This window comes from Pipistrellus hanaki (assembly GCF_964339955.1).
Source record: "Pipistrellus hanaki genome assembly, chromosome: 14".
NCBI classification, from domain to species: Eukaryota; Metazoa; Chordata; class Mammalia; order Chiroptera; family Vespertilionidae; genus Pipistrellus; species Pipistrellus hanaki.
In genome coordinates, this window is record NC_140516.1 from 29,530,969 (window position 1) to 29,552,042 (window position 21,074).

At 38.8% G+C, this 21,074-nt stretch overlaps 2 protein-coding genes across 7 annotated transcripts in view; one reads left to right on the forward strand and one right to left on the reverse strand.

Annotated features, from left to right (window-relative positions):
* The window catches only part of PRKG1 (protein kinase cGMP-dependent 1), a 1,113,305-nt gene extending 1,096,643 nt beyond the window's left edge, over nt 1–16,662 (reverse strand). The window contains exon 1 of the mRNA XM_084903443.1: nt 16,644–16,662. The gene's annotated coding sequence lies outside the window, so the exon portion shown is untranslated. The remainder of the gene's footprint in view (nt 1–16,643) is intronic.
* Nucleotides 12,098–21,074, forward strand: part of A1CF (APOBEC1 complementation factor) — a 75,148-nt gene continuing 66,171 nt past the window's right edge. For 4 of the 6 annotated variants that reach the window (XM_084903446.1, XM_084903448.1, XM_084903451.1 and 1 more), the window contains exon 1: nt 12,098–12,195. The gene's annotated coding sequence lies outside the window, so the exon portion shown is untranslated. The remainder of the gene's footprint in view (nt 12,196–21,074) is intronic. The other 2 variants (XM_084903447.1, XM_084903449.1) reach the window with 1 other exon arrangement.

Below are 21,074 nucleotides of genomic sequence, written 5' to 3' on the forward strand. Positions count from 1 at the left end.
GTTGGTGCAGATACATACCAGAAAACCTGATGCTTATTGAATCTGGTAATGGGAAGAGATTTGTGTTTCAACAATAGTACTAAGCTATAAAAGTGCACCTGCATGGGGGGAGAGTTCCTGACACAATTCATTTAAAACAAAGAGAAAAGCAGCTTTGTAGTGAATACTGTGTGGTTGCCTTTCAACATGTGTCCCACCTTTTTCAATAATGTACCACAGCCCATGTGGTTTTTCAATTTGACCCTGGTTCATCTTAATCATGAGAATGTACATGGCTTAGGAAACGAGACTTAACCAAGCATGCATAGCATTTTTCTGCAGACAGAGGTTAATTGAAGAATGGGCTCTTTAAGATATTTCTCTTTCTCTGGATGCTGCTGTAAGAATGTGAGGCCTGAGTCCACCTAAGCATGAGGCTGACATATTGAACCAAGAGTATTAAAAAATGAAGCCCAAAGCTCTAACAGGGGTCCTCAAACTTTTTAAAGTGGGGGCCAGATCACGGTCCCTCAGAGAGCTGGAGGGCCGGACTATATGAACTACTAATCCCTACTGTAACACCTTGGCTGCGCTCACTGCCCAAAAAACCTGGCGGGCAGGATCAGACTCCCCTAGGGGCTGCATGTGGCCCGCGGGCCGTAGTTTGAAGACCCCTGCGAGTCTAGAACAAACCCAAAGCCCGTGCTACCTGAGGACATCCAGTTGCCATATTTTAAGAAATGTAACATGCTGTCCATTGTGACACATGGCATTATTTTAGACACACTCAGCATAGAAAAATACAGTCCCTACAACATAATGCTTTCTTATCACTTAGCTTTTGTTTAAAAATTTTTCTAATTAAAATAGTACTTTTAGACTTATTTAGGCAAGGAGTTTTATTATATCTCCTCTTTATACATCATAATAAAGGATGCATGGAAAACAAATTTAAGTGCGTCTCAAAACTTCTTCACACTCTGCTTGGCTCAGTCACACACAGTAGAGCAGACAGATCCAGGTTTTCCTATACACTCTCCTTCGCTGTGCCAATAAGACCACCAACAATGCATTTTTAAAAAGAATGGTCAACAGCCCTAACCGGTTTGGCTCAGTGGACAAAGAGTCAGCCTGCAGACTCAAGGGTCCCAGGTTCGATTCCGGTCAAGGGCATGTACCTTGGTTGCAGGCACATCCCCAGTGGGGAGTGTGCAGGAGGCAGCTGATTGATGTTTTTCTCTCATTGATATTTCTAAATCTCTATCCCTCTCCCTTCCTCTCTGTAAAAAATCAATAAAATAAAAGAATGGTCAACAATTGTCTTCAGGATTTCCTTCCAACCTTTGAAGAATGGCATTCATTCTTCAAATATTGATGTGCAAGTGGAGGCAATGACAATATCATAGCCACAGTCCTACCAACAGAGATTGTAAGATACAGTGGCAATTAAAACATGGAAAATGCACACCTTAAAAATCGCTAAGATATGGTATTTGTGCCAATGTCCTTGCTGCTGCAGTGGATCCTGTCAACATGAGAATATGTCCCCTCAGAGGCGACCCTGCCTCCTGCTATCATTGACTGCTAATTGCATCGCTAGAACCAGGTCAAACAACTGAAGAAGTGCAACCAAGTCAAGGTCTGAGTTGAAGGATTCTGTGAGAAAACGGTGATTTACTGTAAGGATGGTGAAGCATTGGTGAAACTTTACACAGTGCTAGAAAGCAGTTCTTAAAGGGCCTGGAGACTGGCTGGCAGTAGGTATTACAGCCTCATTATAATTCATTGTCCAACACATCCAACCCGACTCAGTGGTGTTTGGCATTGCTTATCATAATACAAAGGGGTGCTCAGTATCATTGATTTGGATAAAGGCAAATTTCTAAGAAAGTTCTATAAGTAATGCTCTGTGCTCAGGGTCATTGGAAAGGGATGGGCATGCATCTTACAGTGAGTATGAGGCATGGCAGTTGAATAGAGCCTGGGAGCTATCTTTATAAATCAGAACACAACTGAAGAATAAATATAGTCAAGGCAATAATACTTTTGCAAGAAAAATAGAGCCTCATCTTGACACTAAATATTCTTCAAAATCAGTCATGTACAGTTAATGAGTTCTCAGTTTGAGTCTTTGTATTTCCAAGTTAGTCCTCCTTTAAAATAAAACACTTTAAAAACCCTCAAATACATTTTGATCTCTAGAGAAGAAATAGAACAACAACAATAATGAAAATAAAATAATACCTATCATGTATTGAGTTTTCTTATATCTGACAGGCACACTATTTTATACTTAATATACATTGTCCCATTTCACCTTCACTTATAGAGTGGACACTTTTACTATACCATTTTTAGAAGCTTGGAAATGCCAGTGAACTTGACAGAGGTCTCCAGCTGGGAAATACCAGAGCCATGAGTTAAACCTAGTCTTTCGATTGCTCCCCTAAGCCCGTTTGCTTTCCATTATTACCTCACTGCCCCTCCTCACTAATGTGTAAGGTGACAAAATAAAGCCAGGAGTCCATGCTGAGAATTTCCATGCAGATCAGAATGGTCCCTTTATTCAATTTTCACCAGTATATTGGATTAACCTATGTTGATTTAAATATATAACTTATTCAAATTTTGGAATCACTCTTGCAAACTGGAGATATGTGAGAAATGGATGGGAGATGTATAATTTAGCCATTGAGTCAAGGACTGGAAATTTTTAAATATTTTCTTCAAATTTATACTGATATTTTCATTTAATTTTCAATAATAGATAATATCTGATTGCATGTAAGTTTGGATAAAGAGAAAGAATCAGAGAATAGTAATATCGGTGATTATAGACACATAGGTATAACCTTATAATTGACTTTTGAGGACCTTTAACTTCTCTCTCAATAGCAATATTCAGGGCTGCCGATGTGTATAAAGTCAGGCAATCTTGGGTTCAAGTTCTCACTCACTGATTGTGTGACTGACCTTGGTCACTTTACTCAACTTCTCAGACTTTAACTCCTCTATCTACAAAATGGAGAATAATAATGTTTTCCTTTCAGTATTGTTTTGAAGTGTAGAAATGGTATAGGTGATGTGCTTTACACAGTGTGTAAAATACCCTTTTATTCGTGTATTTATCCACTGAATATTTATTGAGCACCTACTATATTTCAGTCACACGTCTAAGTATTAAAGATCCAGTAGTAAATTAATCAAACAAAATAAGACACATATCCTGCCCCCATAAAATGTATAACTTTTTGGAAAACTACATAAAACTTGAAAATCATACAAATATCTGTAAACTTACAATTGAAAGTCTGCTTGGACAGAACAACTTAATTGAAAAAGTTCCCAACAGCCAAAGCTCGAACAAGTTAAGAAAGAAAAAAAAAAGTCATATGTCATATGTAGTATAATCCAATGTATAAAATAAATATCCATGAATTCTTACTGATTTAAATAAATGATTAAATAACTACATAATTCAATAGGGAAGAAGAGACAACTCTCCCACGTATAAGAATTCCAAATTAATTATGTAGATACTACACTCGAAAGAAAGGGGACCATAAATTCCCACTCCTTCAGTGTATGCTGTGCATAGTAACTTCCTTCCAAAGAGTGCAGCATTGTAAGGAGAAAAGTAACTTTACAGTAGAGAAATCTTATAAACACTATTTCAGCCAGAGGATCAAGGTCAACATCAATAGTCATAAATCATACTGACAGTATGAACCCTTGATATGATGTGATTAAAACAGCACTTTACCACTGTCATCTTAGAAAAAATCCATAATCCCAATCTAATATGAGAAAAATACCAGATAAGTCTCAATTCAGGGACATTCTACAAAATACTTGATTAGTTCTTTTAATTATCAAGGTCATCAAAACAAGCAAAGTTTGAAAAACAATCACAGCCAAGAAGAACATAATGACCAAATATAAGATGGTATCCTGGGTAAGATCCTGTGATAGAGAGAGACTATTAAGTAAAATTTGAGGAAATCTGAATTTAGTTAGAAATAATATATCCATTTTAGTTCATTAATTGCAATCAATGTACCATACTTATATAAGTCTAGAGACCTGGTGCACCGGATTCGTGCACTGGTGGGGGGGGTGGGTAGTCTGTGGGGATCAGCCTGCTGTAGCAGTGCTGATCATTCTGGTCGGCCAAGTGGCTGTGGACCCATCCTCTGAGCGGTAGAGTAGGCCTCAGTCCCGTAACAGCCAAAAACCCACTTCCCAGCCTCCAGGGTCAACTCTGCAGCGTATAGGCATCTGGAGAAGGCAGCAGGGAGTGAGGAGGCAACAATTACATCACAGATTCTTGCCCATTGGCCTGGGGTTTGCAGCAGAAGCAGGCACTCATCCTGGTCAGCTAAGCAGCGCTCCCACTTTTGTAGTGCACTGATCACCAGAGGGCAGCTCCTGCATTGGGCATTTGCCCCTTGGTGGTCAGTCCACATCATAGTGACTGGTCAACCGGTCATTCTGGTCATTCTGCCATTAGGTTGCTGGGCTTTTATTATATAGGATATTAATAACAAGGGAAACCTGGTGCTGGATACATTGTACTCTATGCATTGTCTTCACAATTTTTCTATAAATTTAAAAGTGTTCTAAAAATAAAGTTTACTTTAAAGGAAAATTTGTAAAAGAAACATAGGAAATATTTGCTCTAAACTTTGATAAGTATTCTTTAAATCTTTTTAAATGCTCCCAAAGAGAGGCATATGGAGTGGATAGAACAGACAATTGCTAGATTTAACTTTTTTTAAAAAATTTTTATTGATCAATTGATTTCTATTTGTTGGTTTTTCTTGGGGGGGGGGGGGGGCAGGGAGAGAGAGAAACATTGGCTTGATATTTATGCATTCATTGTTGATTCTTGTAGTTACCCTGACTGGGATTGAACCAATAACCTTGGTGTATCAAGATGATTCTCTAACCAACTGAGCTACCCAGCCAAGGTCTAGATTTGACTTCTGACTTTGTATGTATATAAATGGTTTTCCTGAGGCAGGACTGGAAGAACTGAGTTTTGACTCATTAAAAGAGTTGCTATGTTTCTATTCTGATAAATTGTGCCTGTTTTTAGGGAAAACAAAAAAGGATCTCCCTTCTTAGCCAGAAATATATACTACTAGATTGACTAATAAGAGATAGGCTGTCGAAGGGCCATTTGCCCTCTTGCCTGAGAAGGAAACAGGTTTCAAATGTTTGTGTGCTGAGCACAGTAGCACGCCTTTTAAACAGAGAATCCACATCACTTACTCTTCGTAGCATTTTAGAAGATGAGTATGAAAACTCCATTTTCCAGATGATAAAACTAAAGTTCAGAAGTTATGTGGCAGACCTGCAAGAACTCAGATTTAATTAGAAATTAAATGGCTCCCTGCTTTTTCTATCTGACCTGGAACAACAGCTTATTTTGTACGATAGCTCTAATGAGATGAAATCATTCAGAAGGCCTGTCCTAGCCACAGTGAGATGACAATGAATAAAGTTCACAGAACGGTGAAAATGACAATCTACTTCCCTGCTAATATTTTTTTAAAAAGAAAAAGAAAAATAAATCCTCTGGCACTGAGTCAACAGCCAGATGTCTGAACTCAGTGGAACTCAGGGAAGCAGGTCTTGCTGAATTAAGTGTGTCTTTAATTGGTGTTTTGGTTGAGTGTCCCTTTTGCAGTAAACAAATCCACAATAACGGCCGTTAACTCAGAGCTCGTTTTCCAACCCAGTGAACAGAAGTGGGTGAGGCTATGGAGTCTGGTTGTTTTCTTTTCAGTGGTGCTCTGTTGTCAGGAGGTAATGGGTTAAAAGTAATTTGTGTAGACAGGCCAGACACCTCCAGAAACAAAATCCAGAAATATTTTAGGTCGCCAATCAGTGATGAGAGAGAATCAGCCAATCACTGATTCTCTCTCATCACTGATACTTCTATCCCTCTCCCTTACCCTTCCTAACTCTGAAATCAATAAAAAATTTTTTTTAAAAAGAATTTAAATAATTGTGCCAAGATATCACAGCTAGTGAGTGGGGGAACTAGACCTTAATTAAGCGGGAACTTCAGCTTGAGATCCCAAATGCTAAGCCACTGCACCACCCTCTAGACATGACTACGACCTATGTCATCCCCGTGAAGTCCAGACTGACCCCACAGTTCAAACCTAGAACTAAGTTCAAAAATCAGAATTCAAGTTTGGCCTTACCCCAGATCTGAAACGTCTCATCTAAACTGAACCTTTCACTGGCCTTGCACAGGTTGCATTCTGGGACTCAGTTTCCTCAATTATAAAATGAGAGGGTCAGACTAAAGGCTTTTCCTACTCTCATATTCTCTGTTTCTTCCTTCCTGTGCATGGGAGCTTCAGATGTGGGTCCACATGAAAGCCACTCTGAGCTTCCTGCTGGCCAAGAGCTACAGCCCCAACAGTGCACTTAACTTTCAGGAGCTTATATTACAAAAGAACCACAGTTTTACTACTGGAAGGAAGTTAATGCTTAAAAGATGCTTATGATCATCCAGAGGGGGTGAAGGGCAACAGCCTTCTTCAAAGTCTTTTCTACGGTTTAACTGCCATTTAAATGACAGGGATGAAATTTAAAGTGAGCCCCCTCCAACCCCCCAGCTGCCTTCTCTTTTCTTGACCTATCCCTATCCAACATCAAATTCCGTTTTATTGAATATATCTTTACCAATAAACTTATTTAGGACACTCTTTATTAATAATAGTATATATATATATATATATATATATATATATATATATATATATATATATATATTGCTGAAACCGATTTAGCTCAGTGGATAGAGCATCAGCCTGCAGACTCAAGGGTCCAGGTTCGATTCTAGTTAAGGGCATGTAACCTTGGTTGCAGCCACAACCCCTGTAGGGGGTGTGCAAGAGGCAGCTGATCGATGTTTCTCTCTCATGGATGTTTCTAACTCTCTATCCCTCTCTCTTCCTCTCTGTAAAAAATCAATGAAATATATTTTAAAAAATAAAAAATAGTATATAAATTTTAAAATAATTAGTATTGTAATACCTACATAAATTCTTGTTAAAATTCATATACTGAAGTGAATATTTTTAGTTGTTCCACATTCTTTTTTAATAGCACTCTTTCTTTTTTTTAAATATATTTTATTGATTTTTTTACAGAGAGGAAGAGAGAGGGATAGAGAGTTAGAAACATCGATGAGAGAGAATCAGCAATCAGCTGCCCCTGTACACCCACCACTGGGGATGTGCCCACAACCAAGGTACATGCCCTTGACCGGAATTGAACCTGGGACCCTTGAGTCCGCAGGCTGACACTATCCACTGATCCAAACTGGTTTTGGCAATAGCATTCTTTTTGGATCTGAATGTCTATCAAATATCTCTGAATCTAATAATCCTATATAATAAAAGCCTAATATGCTAAGTGTCCAGTCATCTGGTGGTCCATTCAACCAATCAAAGCATAATATGCTAATGATATGCTAAGGCTGCTCAACTGTTAAAAATCAATAAAATACATTAAAAAAAAAGAGAAAAAAGAAAAAAAATCAATGTTTTCTTTTAGGATGGTTGAGCTAAATAATATCGCTTTCAAAATATAAGAAGACATTTAAAAACTCTGATTTCAAAAACATTCATGAAACACAGGTGTGACTATCCTATATAATAAAAGGCTGATATGCAAATAGACCAAGCAGTGGAACAAACAACCAACCAAACAACTGGTCACTATGACATGTGCTGACTACTAGGAGGTGCACACAGAACATGGCGGGCATCGGCTGCAGCAGGATGGTGGAGCAGGTGAGTGGGAGTGCCAGACCAAGATGGGGCTCTGGTCACTGTCATTGGGGCAAGCCTCTGGTTAATAAAAATTCTTTGCTCCTGTGCATCGCAGCCCCACCTGATCACATCCGCTGCTGGTGCCGGCCCCAATCTCTCAGTGCCATCAGAGGGCGCAAGCAGCAGCTGCCATCCCTGATCACCTCTGAGGGCTTCTCCACCTCCCCCTGCTCCTGAGGGGCAATCGGAGCAGGAGCTACTACTCATACCCACTGACAGTGCAAGCAGATATGAGCAAGACCAGTGCCCTCAGCATGTAGAAGCAGCTACCAGCAGACAGGGGTCTGGGGGCCACGGTGGGAGGGCCTGGGTGGAGGTGCAGAGAATGGGCCAAGACTTGCCCCTGTGCCCACCACAGCCTCGCAACCCAAGTTTCTTTTCAAGGTGCACAAATTTTTGCACTGGGAACCTAGTGAAAAATAAAAGGGAGTGAGAAGTAGGAGATACTCAACTCATGGTTTTTTTGTTTGTTTGTTTGTTTGAATATATTTTATTGATTTTTTACAGAGAGGAAGGGAGAGGGATAGAGAGTTAGAAACATTGATGAGAGAGAAACATCGATCAGCTGCCTCTTGCACACCCCCTACTGTGGATGTGCCCGCAACCAAGGTACATGCCTTTGACTGGAATCGAACCTGGGACCTTTCAGTCCACAGGCTGGTGCTCTATCCACTGAGCCAAACCAGTTTTGGCTCAACTCATGTTTAAAGGGCAAGCCTGAGGGGTGGAGGGACATCTCACTAGCTGCCATGGTTTTTAGTCTAGACTTCAGGTAAATTCTCAAGTACTCATTTAATCCTACAATTGTGTGATACTGAAACTGTTATTCAGGAGAACCAAATGCAATTTCCTAAAGCACAAAGCAAAGAAGTGTGTGTGTGTGTGTGTGTGTGTGTGTGTGTGTGCGTGTTTTGTGTTTTGATCAGTTCAACACTAGATGGCTCTAGTTACAAAACTTTTTAAAAGTCTAAAATCCTAGGCTATGACATTATGAGAACAGATGGATTCCAACCCACAGACTCAAATTCTGCTATCTGTCAGAGTCTTGTAGGCATTAAGGATAGCATCCAGCTTTTAGGTTTGAAATGCTGTGAATCTCTAAAGAGCAGGCATGAATCCTAGAAGTCCTCATTCACAGAGTAAAGCAAGAAGCATCACTGACATAGACTGAAGCATGTGGATTTAATTTGCTCTGTAATGAATGATTCCACTCTGTGCTCTTATGGAACTATTATTTTTTTCAAATTATTTTCATATATATACATAAATTCATTTGGCTTCTCAATAGTCAATGAGGTAGATAAGGGAGGGAGATGTTTTTCATATTAAAGGAAACAACACTGAGACTCAGAAAAGAGGCAGAAGCATGATCAAGGTTACATAGCTCATAAGTGAGGCCATTAAGACTAGGTTCCTGATGTGCCAGATTCAGGAACAAAGCTCTCTCTGCTCAATAGACAAGGAAAGAGAATTGGGCTTTTGCCCTACAAAGTGTGTCTGATTTGGCCCTTTCATTCTTTAGAATGTTTCAAGTTATTACTCAAATCCAACCACCCAACATCTAAAATGAATTTTGAATTCCTAGAAAATTGAAAATAGTAAATAAATCTTTTATTGAGTTAGGTGAAGAGGAGGATGGTTGGGAGGGACATTTTTTACACTTGGTTATCTCTGACTTTGAACTGTACTTTAGTTTATTTTAAGCTTTATGTTTTGCCTAAGCCAGCAATAATCAATGATTTTTTAAATATTTTTATATACTAGAGGCCTGATGCATGAAATTCGTGCAGGGGGGGGAATGTCCCTCAGCCTGGCCTGTACCCTCTCCAATCCGGGACCCCTGTGGGTTCAGGCCTTAACTGGCAGTGGGACATCCCTCTCACAATCTGGGACTGCTGACTGCTAACTGCTCACTTGCCTGCCTACTTGTTCACCCCTAACTGCCTCTGCCTTGGCCCCTGCCACTGTGGCTTTGTCCATAAGGAGGACCAGACAACCAGAAGATGTCTGGTCTATCCAGTCTAATTAGCATTTTACCCTTTTATTAGTATAGATTTTATTTTTATTGATTTCAGAAAGGAAGGGAAATAGAGAGATAGAAATATCAATGATGACAGAGAATAATTGATTGGCTGCCTCCTGCATGCCCCATACTAGAGATTGAACCTGCAACAAGAACATTTGCCATGACCAGGAATCAAACCCTGACTTCCTGGTTCATATATTGATGTTTAACCACTAAGCCACACTGGCTGGGCTAAATATGACAGTTCTGCTGGGTGGCAAAGTTATTAAAAAAAAGACATTAAAAACAAATTTATTAAAATCCACAAGCCAAATAATGCACATGCAAATGATTGATAACAGCTATCATTTAATGAGCACCTACTATGGACCTGATTACAGTCCACTTTGCAAACCTCTTCTTTTGTCCATTTTTCTCACTCTAATGCCACCACCCTAAGCTTAACCACCATCACCTTCTACCTCCTCTCTAACTAGTCTATTATCTTCTTTGCCTCCCTCAAATACAAATCACTAACTCTTATTTAAATGCATACATTAAAAAAATAATTCTAACTTAAACATTTTGATTTTATAAAAAGGAGTGACTAATAGAATGTTGTACGTCAATTATAAGTCAATAAACAAAGGAGGACAGGCACTGTCATCTTATGACAAGTTCTCCTTAACTCTACACCTAGAATACACACAAGCAGATCATGTGGCTCACCTTCTTAAAACAGTGACTTCCTATTGCCCCAGGATAACGCTGAAAAGTATGAGTGGGCCTCCACCACTTTCCCCTCTGCCCCTCACAACTCGACTTCTCTACCAGTTAATTAAATGGGCCAAACTCACTCCAACTCAGTGCGTCCACATGTGTTACTTCCATCTATTAGATTATCCATCCTCCCATCCCTGACATCCCTCAGTCCTCAGCTGAAATATCTGACTTTCTAGAAGACTTGTCAACACCCCACGTCACTCCCACCCCCCAGTTTCACACTAGATTAGGTCCAGGTATCTTACATTGTTTAGCTTCCTGTACCTCTTTGTAGTACTTGTTACAACTAAGTTAATCATTGGGGTAGTATTTGCTTAATACATATACTTTATATCTGGCATGTCAACCACTAAATCCCTGAAGATTAACACAGTATTTTCTAAGTTTTTCAAATTTTGTTCCCCTGCCTGGCTAGTGTGGCTCAGTGATTGAGCATCAACCTATGAAACAGGAAGTCAGGGTACTATTCCAGGTCAGGGCACTCTCCCGGATTGCAGACTCATCTCCTAGTGGAGGATGACATGCAGGAGACAGAGGATCAATGATTCTCTCTCATCACTGATATTTCTATCTCTCCTCCTTTCCTCTCTGAAATCAATAAAAATGTGCCGTTTAAAGAATAAATAAGAAAATAAGTAAAATTATGCTCCCCAATAAATAAAATTTACAACCAGTACATACATACAGGTAACTGAAATAGAAGTTTTATGAACACTTCCTACTCTTTCTCGATGCAATTCGGTTGACATTTTCTATTCTGTTCTGGTTTTAATATGTTGTATACCAGAGCTCTTCCCGCCAAATGTAGAATGTAGACTTTATATCTTTAAAAGTAGCATTTCTCTATTCTTTAAAAAACAGTTACTACTGGGATTCAAACTAGCAACAATGGCCTTGGCTCTTGTGTATAATCCAGAACATAACTGATTATTATGCTTTCACAGTTGCTCATTCTCTTGAAATCTGAATGAGCAACTTGTATGAAAAGCATGCTTGTCCAATCTGATCTGACCCTATTTGCTTGGTTATGTAAATGCTCTGTGTGTTTTAGTTTTACAAGCTACCATTTAGCTACATACTTGACCTGAAAATCCACACTTTACTCCATGTAATACAGTGATACAAAAAGTGTGAAAAGAACATTTCCCTAAATTCCCTTCATCTTAATATCATTTTGGCATAAGCACAACTCTGAGAACTAACGTAAGAAAAAAAGCTTAGGTAGCCAAATTGCCGTGAGTTCTACTTTTCAAATATATGTACTGAAAAGCTTCAAAATATTACTCATATCAAAGTGTTTAATGCAAAATTCATTTTCATTCTGTACACAAATGACAGCAGCAATTTTGTAGACTCTGTTTGAGCTGTAGTGACCCAGTTATCTGGTCAAAGGGCTGCATGGATGCAAGAGACAGGGTGAGTTAAAGTTTAACTCCCAAGAATTGTAAACCAAACCCAACGCCACTGAACCTTTGGAGTTTGATATGATGATTAGAGCATAACAGAGTGACACGTTGAATTCGCCATAATCAAGGAAACCTTTTCCGGGCGGGGATCTCTGAAATCACTCAGGTATGGTCCATGTGTTTTCGCTTTTTCTATTTCAAATCTGTCAAATTGTACAGTATGGATCAGTGCAACGCGGTGAAAACAGCTTTTATTCTCTTCTACTACCGAGCCAAATTCAGGGTTTTTCTAGTTTATTTGTATACTCTGAAGCAACCTGAAAACAAAAGGAAATATTGGGATGATCATATAATCTCAAAATGAGATGCGGCCAGCTTTGGCTCCTTACTTTAATCATTGTCTGAGGCTGAAAAATGTAGATTTACCACTCCGGGTTCAAGAATGGGGCTAAGGCCTCCGAAATGTTTATTCAGCAATAGCCAGACAGCAGAGAGTTGTGGCTGACTGAAGAGAAGTAGTATTAATGTCACTGGCCAATTCTGAGTTCTCTGTATGGGTCCTAATTCCTATCATACTTACATTCCATATATTCGGTTATCTTTCTTTTTCTCCTTTATCCTGTACCACCACCAAAACAAACAAATAAGGGGGGGAAAAACACCTTGATGAATTCTTGCTATTTCCTATGCCATTATTGTACTAACCAAAGGAATGCCTTATGCTTTCAATTTTCATTTTAGAAAAAAAATCAAACAGTCATAGAAAATGGACAGGATTTCTTTGTTTGTTTAAAGTATATTTTTGTTAATTTTAGAGAAGAAGGGAGAGGGAGAGAAAGAAACATCAATGATGAGAGAGAATCATGGAACGGCTGCCTCTTGCACAACCCCCACTGGGGATCAAGCCCACAACCTGGGCATGTGCCCTTGACTAGAATCGAACCCACACCCTTCAGTCTGCAGGCTGACATTCTATCCTCTGAGCCAAACCGGCCAGGGTGAAAATGGTCGGCTTTCAGTTAAATCTCAACCCTGTGATGGGTAGTTATTAGGTCCTTTCCTCTTAGGGTGGATGGGGTACTTGTGCTGCAGTGGATGTGTTTTCCCATGATCTTTTTGTTCACTCCAAAGAAAAGATGATTCACAACCAGAATATGCTGGTATTTTATCTAAAAAATAAATCAATCAGAACCCTTATCAGTATTATCCCATTCCTACCAGATATATTAAAAAAAAAAAAAAAAAAAAAAAAAAAAAAACAAACATTCTGATTGAAATACTTTTGTTCCATGATTACCAAAGGAAGTTCTAAGGAGAATGGGTTTCAAGTTAAACAAGTTTATCTACTGCAGAACTTTTCTGTTGTGTACTGTGTGTCTCCAAGAATCAAGATGAAGTACGTGTTATTGGTGCAGGATTAGTGTTTTGCAAAACATACACCAGCAAATTCAACTCTAGTTATAATTTAGAAGCAAAGATGTATTGGTTTGGTCTGAAATATTCTTTATCATATGTGCTGAGATGCATACCACAGGCCTGAAAATGAAAGTGATCTCACCTATTTGTCAAACCACGGAGGCCTCCCCTGCCAAACGCAGAGTAAGAGACAAATGGCTTACAGGTTCATTGGAAAGAGCCGGGTTTTCTGGAATCATGTTGATACTGCCCATCTGAGACAATTCTCACATTGTCCTGTTCCAAATGTATTATTCATCAAGTGTAAGGGCAGGGAAGAAAGAGTCGGCAAGAAAAAAAAAATTGGTTGTGAAAGGCAAATATAAAATAACATAATGGATATAAAAACACTGAATATTCCATTATTATTTCTGACCAATACCACATTGGCTTGGTATCATTTCAAATACATTTCTTATACTATCTTCAACGGACACTAAATGTGGCTCCAAAAAAAAAAAAATGATTCTATTGTCAACTAAGTTGAGGAAATGGTGGCTACATAGGTCTTGAGTGCTTTGGGTAGGAACAATGACAGGCATGTATTAAGCACCATATTGCCAAGTGCACTTCTCAGCACTTTTCATGCACGTCTTTCATGTTATTCTTAGAAAAGCTATGTAAGGTGGATGCTAGTATAGCATTTTACAAGTGAGAACATTGAGGCCTTAACAGGTTTGACATCACCCGGTTCGGGAGTGGCAGAGCCAGGCTCCCCAGCCAGATGGTCTGACTCCAGAGCCCTAAGCAAGTAGCCACTGTACTACATTCACAGTGACCGGGCATACACACTGTGTATAAATATGCTCATTCGTTGTAAATATCCAGGAGAGTAGGCAATGTTTGGCTTCCCAAGCTTAATTTACAGCAGAACATCTTCCAGGAACACCTATACATGTCTCTCAGAAATGATATTCCTGAGAACACAGATTGAGAAAGAACAAATCATTTTTAGAGCCCATATGCAACATTCACAATAACTATTGATTAAGCCATCACTGTTGAAATCATCCCAATTAAAAAGGGACCTTATAGTCTAGTCATCCCATCAAAAGGGACCAAAGCTATCTTCAAGACATTCAAATTTAATTATGGCATAAACACTGGACTGTTTTCCTGGCAGAGCTGAGTTGGGATGCCTGTACCCAAACTCCCTAGATTTTCAGCCTTGGCCATAATATTAAACTTCTCTGGATCCCAGATCCCTCACCTAGAAAACAGAGGTAAAAACTACCCCATGAAATTTAGTGAAAATTAAATGAGATGATAGAGCAAAGCAGATAGCACAGTTCCTAGCACACAAGGAATTCAGCAAACCTCTCTTCCCTTTCCATCGCTCTATTTGTAACAACCTCCAGAACAATGTCCTAAAATTTTCTGAACCTATCCATTAGTTTCTCTTTGTCAAGACGTTGCTCATAAAAATTTACAAGTTGATCTTTATGCTACATAAATAATGAAGCATTAATTAACCACAAGTACTAACTCCATTTCATTTATTAGGAGAAAGACACACCTATACTTTTTCTTTATTCTGAACAAAACAAGAGGACAATATCCTTTAGAAAATGTTGCTCAAGAAAAGTCTTAGTTAAAATCCCAATTCCTTTTACACCAAAACCCGGGAGTCACCCTGTCACAGTGTGTGTTCATTTCATCACACAGTCAGCTGGTGTTAAAAATCTGTTTCAGTAACTCATTTAAAATATTGCCATTTCTCCAAATGCTGGGGAGTGCACCGAGTCCTATTGCACAATGGTTTTCGTTACCTTATGCGCCTCTAAATGACTCAATAAGTTCAAACAAGACAATATTGATTGGCAGAGGATAAACACCATTTTATCTCGCTCATGGACACAGTAACCAGGCTCCTCTCAAGTGCAGTTCTGTCCGTCTGAACTGCCCCCAGGAAAGCATCTGGGAAAGGAGCTCAGGCCGCAGTGGCGCTCTCCATTCACAGTCCCAGGCCCATCTGCTCCTGGCCCAGTGCTGTCCAATCTGAACAAATGTTTTCTGCTCATTGGATCACGAAAGCTCCTTTATCGCCTTATTCCATCAAGCCCAACCCAACTCGGTTATCAGCATTTAACAACTAGATAGCATTTTTGATACAAAATTTTGTGTTTGGTATTTCTGATTGACCCAAAGCAAAAATTAAAATATTTTATCTCATAAAAATGCTTGTCTTGACTAAAATATGCTGGTATCTTGAGCTCTCTAACCTGACTTTTTTTTAAAGGTACATAAACTAAGAGTGTTTCCCCCCCCCCCCTCATACAAATATTGTGTGTGTAATTTTATATATGTAGGTATTAAAGATCAGGTGGAAAACATTTTTCAGGTTTTGATTATTTCAATAGGGTTAGGTCCCTGATAATATTTAGAGGGAAGTAAAGATACGGATTAAGATAGCTCCCTCTTGTTTGCAAGGTTATGTACAATGTCCTGCCCAGTCAATAACATAGCTGAAGAGAATTAGGACCTTATGGTTTGTCCAGATGAAATGACTAAGTGAACAAACTGGTTTACAATTCCGTAAAATACCACTTTCAGCGATGTGGTAATGTGTTCTCTTTCCCAGCAGTTCAAAAATGAACCCTATTCTGGGGTGCCCAGTTGGCTTAAAGAACATCAGATTTATACAGCAGAATTAACTAAAAGAGTACCTTGTTTCTAGAGAATATTCTAGTTTGCCAAGTATTTTACACCAAAGAATTTGTTTAGATTTTTTAAATGCCAACGTTTTTCATAGTCAATTTAGTATGCCTAATTTCCTCAAAGGAATTGACTCCTTAGTTATCATTCCACTTGTACAAAGATGTTCTCACCTAAAGTACTTCGGCCAAGCTCCATTTATGCAGCAAAGTGCTAATTATCTAGGGAACCTTCACCTACTGTTCTAGACTTTACCAATTTGCTAATAAAATAAGAGATTAGATGAAACTCCGAAAGAGGTCCTAAGGATCCACATGGGAGGTGAGCAGAAAACCAGTCCCGTGTAGGTCTCAGAAGAAAACAAACCTGACAAGGTTTAAACCAGTGCAGATGCTGCATCTAACAGAGAAAGAAGCGAAGGAAATGAGGATTCTACAGTATCTCCTAAGAGACTGGCAAAGTGCTGTGTATAAAGGCAACTGTTGCTCGCGCCTGTTAACTCACCTTCAGCATTCTATCCACCTCTTCTATTAGGATTGTGTTCAGGACTTATCTTTTCAGCTGGGGCCTTCTGCACAAAGCACATTGGCTTATGAGATGTACTTAATGTCTCCGATTACTAGCAGTGGAAGTCAGAAATCAGAACCTGAGACCATGGAGGGGGAAACTGTTGGCACATACAAATGCTTATCTCAGCAACCCCCTTTCTCCAAGATCTGTAACAGTGACTCACAACTCAGGCATCTACTTCGAACCAATTAAAATTGGCACCTACAATGATGATAGCAATGGTGCTAATAATAGCTCTTACATCCTTGAGTGGCTCCTGCCCTGTGCCAGGCACAGAGATCAACATGTTTAATCCTGTGGAAACCGATGGGATAGGACCATTGCTATACCGATTTTCCAATAAAGAGGGTAAGACTTGGGGACACGGAGAAGCTTTCCAAAGTGACAGTTACTAAGTGGGAGAAGTAGGAGTGACCTCTAGCAGCCTGGCACATACCACCCTGGAAACAGGGTATAAATGGAACCCTGAGCAGTACCGAGTCTTAAACGGAGAAAGAAACTTTCAGGTCTTTTATTTAACAGAGAAAAGCTAAAATACACCTCCCACTGACCCTCATTTCTAACTCAGGCTGCATTACACAGTTCCGGGGGACATGGGCAGGCCCTCCATGGTTAAGAGGAATAGTCCCTTCACTCTGAGTCCCGCCCTTTGGCTATGCCCAGACTCACAGCCAGACACAGCCAGAGACTCGGTTAAAGGAGACCTGTTTGGTGGCTTTGAGAGCCTGCCGGTCCAGATCACAGAGGAGGCACGGATAGGGACAGACACCGTGAACATAGTGAAGGCATCTTCGAAAATACACAGCAATTGTCATGAATGACCAGGCAGCCCACCAAAACCCCTCTGGAGAGACACAGCACCTTCCACTTGAAGGACACGCCCTCCTCCCCAGGGGAAGAATAATTGGGCTGCGAGGTCTGAATGCTGAGGGAGTCCCATATTTAAACTGACCTAATTTGGAGCTTTAAATTTAGACCCAAAGGCTCCGAAATACGAAATACGAGCTCTGACAGCCTCAGTAGAGCTATTCACTTAGGATAGTAAGAGTATGATTGCAGAAGTTCCTTGTACAGTACAATAATTAGTGGGGATGCGGAGTGTGAGTGACAGGGGCACTTGGGAACACTTTAGCCCAAAGTCATTTAGCAGGAGACTTTTTGCAAAGTTCTTATGGGTTGGAACCCAACATTTGAGCCTATGTCAGTTTGAATCATGATCCCATGGTTTTCATATGCATACCCTTCTACTTGTGAATCAATAATGAACAACACAGAGCAAAATGTTGTGTATTTTAATATTATTCAGTGAAACAAGAAAATTAGGGCCAAAAATGTCTTAGTAGTCAGAAAGGCTATATGAAATTTCTGTTCTGTTCAGCAAATACAAATGAATGAGGCTCAGGAACAAAAGCTGGAGCTAAAAAGATGAGTGTATGTCCTTGGGGAGGCGAAGGCCCTACCTCTCTTCATCTTCATTGGGGATAATAGAGTTGTTACAGTTTATCCAAAAAGATAGAATCAGTGCACAGCTTAGAGTCTGGTACATTGATACTCAATAATGTTTTTCTTTATCTTTTACCTCTCCCTTTTGTTCTCCAATTAGGTGGTTCCTTCATTTAACAAGCAGTATTGTCATCGGTTATATGCATAACACTATCATTACAATCATAGTTCTGTTCTTCTTTTCCCCCCAACTGTCATTAAACTAGGATTTTTGCCTCTAAGCTACTCTTAACAAAAGTCATGGTGTCATCTTTTAAAGTACTCCAGGTCCTATTAGCATTTTTCCATGCTGATTTCAGTGACTTCATAATAAAATAAGAATATTCTATCATGCCAATACTAATTTAATTCTTGCCTACCTAACAAGCCTTATCTGTTGTCACTTCCTCCTGGTACCCTGTCCCAACTTTCATTCAACATTCTAATTATACTCAACTTGTCAACAATTCATGCTCTTTTCACTTCCTCATCTGTCTCCTAGAGTCCCTTCCGTCTCCCTTCTTTTCTTAACTCCTCACCATCTTTCAAACTGTCTTTAAAGGTAAGGTATACACTGAAAAGTAATAGAGAGTACAAAGTTGGGTAATTTTGGTAGAAGATGAAATAGAAAGTTGACATTTGATAGTTATGAAATATGGAGTCACTGAAATTCTCTTAGTAGAAAAGTAATATCAAATTAATATTTTAAAAATTAACCAGTGTTTTATATATATATCAATATATATATATATATATAGTCTTAGAATTAGAAAAGATTAGAGGTTGAATAAAAATAACAATCTATGTATTAAATGATAGTTGCATAGATCACAATTAATGGCAGTGGGAATTTGAAGAAGGGCAAAGCATCAGGACTTAGTGGCTGACTGGAAATAAGGAGCAAGAATTTAGTAAGGCAGTTTATGCCAATACATGTAAATTAGCATAAGATCAGTATGCATATAACTGACATTTTTTAAAGAAAACATAATAAGGCTGCCCGCCTTTCACTACAGATCTCAGAATGCTTCAGGGTCACTGCAATACAAAGCTTTAGATCCTTTAGGTAGTTGAATTTAGAAAACTTGATTCAATGATCAAATATATTTATTAATTAGTGATTGGCAATCTTGGTGAGAATGGAGTTTTCAATTTAATTTTTTGAAATGGGTCAGTGTAAACCATATCCAAGGACAATCTCAATGAGGAAGATAAGTACAACCAATGGACACAAAACTCTGGGGAGGGAGGGTATTTATGGGAGGGGGAGGCAATGTTAAAATATGTACACAGATAATAATTTAATTTAAAAAAATTAGGAAGATAAGTTCCAAAGGACAATCTCAATGAGGAAAAAAGAGAGAAATAATAACATGAGACCAAGAATTACTGAAATACAAGACATCAGGTTTCTGTGATCTGTCACATAAATGATTGGTTTCAGGATTATTGCATAAATGTTTGCATTGGAGCTGAAGGATATCTAAATTGCATGCTGTGATTACCACTTTCAAATTTGTACTTCAACTTAGGAATTAAATATATGTACAAAGATGCCCTGGCTGGGTAGCTCAGTTGGTTAGAGTGTCATCCCTATAAGCTAAGGTTGTGGGTTCAATCCCTGGTTAGCGCACATGCAAGAATCAACCCTGCATAAATAAGTAAACATGTATGCAAAGTAATTATCCTCTCATGAGGTTATGCCATTTTAGAATCTCTAAACTCTGACAGTTCTCTTTCCCAGGTATCTTTAAAAAAAAAAAAAAGGCAGGCATAATGGGAAGATTTTGGGTATCGTAACTGAGTGAAGATGACACAACAGCCATCCATAGCTCCTCATGTTTTCTAATTTTAAGGCTTTACATTTCTTTCCCATCACACACTTCCTCTCTAACACATATACGGTTTCCATCTGCTACTAAAATTTTCCAAAATCCCTTTTTCGATGAAAAATCTGTCGGTATTCATCTCCCAATTTTCAAAGTCACCAAGAACAGGTAATTTATGAGAGCTTCTGTTTCAGAGTTTCTGATATTCTTATCCAAGTTGAGAGCAGAGACTGGAGGATTTGTAGAGGAGTGGTGGTGTCAGAGAGGGCTGCAGAAAGGGATGCTACTTGTTGACATTTAAAGGCAAATAAGTGATAAAATGTACCTCTATAGCATTTACTTATTAAGGCTATGCTAAAAATCCAGAGGTATTTCTACTAGACCATAAATTCTGCAATATTTTAAGCAGACTTTTAGAATTATGCTTTATTCTATTTGAAAATACAATTCCTCAAAACAGAGATTTCTAGTGGTCAGAATTGTTTTTGCAACAATGATGATCTGTGGGCCAGATGAATGTGCTTAACTTTCCCAAGAGTGTGTGTATCTTTCTTTTAAAATTAGATTGTATGTGCTTCCTGATATTGAATAAAAAGTAAACAAAATTTTAGAAGTTGGGAGAACATGGCTCCTGACCACCTGCATGTTTATAATGCCCTGATTTAATCAGGTTGGTGTGTGTACATGCTAGTACATGGACAAGGACATAGCCTATATTACCAAGTGTTCAGTATATGTTAGCTACGTTTTGTTATTTGAAACCTTTTCAAAATTTGTCACAAAAGAGACAAAAATTAAATTATCTTGTGTGTTTTTTTTAATTTGCCTTTTCTAATCACTGAAGATGATGACCATACATATTTAAATGACACATTTACAAACTATATTTTTGTGTGTGTGTGAATTGACTGCTCATGTTCCTTGCTCTTTTGTTCACTGATTTGTGACTCTCTGTTTTTTATTTTAAAGTACTCTTTGCATATTATAAATAATTCTCTGTATCTGTGTAAATAGCAATCACTTTCTCCCAGTCCGCAGCTTCTTTTTACGTATC